The sequence below is a fragment of the Echinops telfairi genome, unplaced genomic scaffold, assembly GCF_000313985.2.
Source record: "Echinops telfairi isolate 266 unplaced genomic scaffold, ASM31398v2 ScPeMD7_5592;HRSCAF=6446, whole genome shotgun sequence".
In the NCBI taxonomy this organism is placed as follows: domain Eukaryota; kingdom Metazoa; phylum Chordata; class Mammalia; order Afrosoricida; family Tenrecidae; genus Echinops; species Echinops telfairi.
This window is the reverse complement of record NW_022109491.1, coordinates 50,514,409-50,515,479: the sequence shown is the minus strand read 5'-3', so window position 1 is coordinate 50,515,479 and position 1,071 is coordinate 50,514,409.

Genomic DNA, 1,071 nt, shown 5'->3' with positions numbered 1-1,071 from the left:
AATAAGGCAATGAAAAAAGTGCTAGAGCCTCCCATTACTTCTTAGAGTGTCAACAATGATATCTAAATGTACTTTAGTAATAATTGATTGTGTAACTGTATTCCTTAGAAAAAGGGCCGTCAGATAAAAAATGACTTTTGGGAAGCAAAACGCAAGTGGGGAAAGAAGTAGAGCAGCGGCTTGCTAATTTTCATGTTTTATTTTGTGCGATTTAATTTTCAAATCTTTGCATATATGTTACTTGGATAAAAATAAAGATTAAACAATTTATTTATCTTCTACTTAAAAAGAAAGAAAGAAATTCCAGTCAAGAAATGTGCAAGGCCAGATGGCTTCACATGGTAATTCTACCATATGTTCAGGGAATAGCTTTCACCAATTCTGAACAGAGTATTCCAGAATATAGAAATGGACAGCAAACTCCCAAACTCACTCTCTGAAGTCAGTATAACCGTGATGCCAAAACCATACAAAGACCCCACAAAGACAGAAAACTGTAGACCAATATCCCTATGAATATAGATGCAAAATTTCTCAACAAAATTCTAGGAAATAGAATCCAGCAATATATCAAAAAAGTATTTCATGATGACCAATGGGATTCATACCAGGGATGCAAGTATCGTTCAACTTTTGAGAAACAATTGAGACAAATATGAACCACGTGATCATAGCAACAGATGCAGGAAAAGGATTTGACAATATCCTACACCCATTTCTTATAAAAGACACTCAATAAGATAGGAATATAAGGGAAACTCTTCAATGCAATAATGGCCATATACGAAAAACCAATGTCCAATATCACACTCAATAGAGAAACACTGAAAACACTTGCCCTGAAATAGGAACTAGGCAAGAGTGCCCTTTACCACTATTCTTATTCAACATTGTGCTGGAAGCCCCGGCCAGAAATATTAGAAAACAAAAAAGAAATGAAGGGAATACAATTGGGCAAAGAAGGCGTGATGAAGATGATATGATTTCATATAGAGAAAATTACAAGGACTCCACAAAAAAAATTATAAGAAACTATTTAAGGGTTTGATAAAGATGCAGGATGCAAAATCA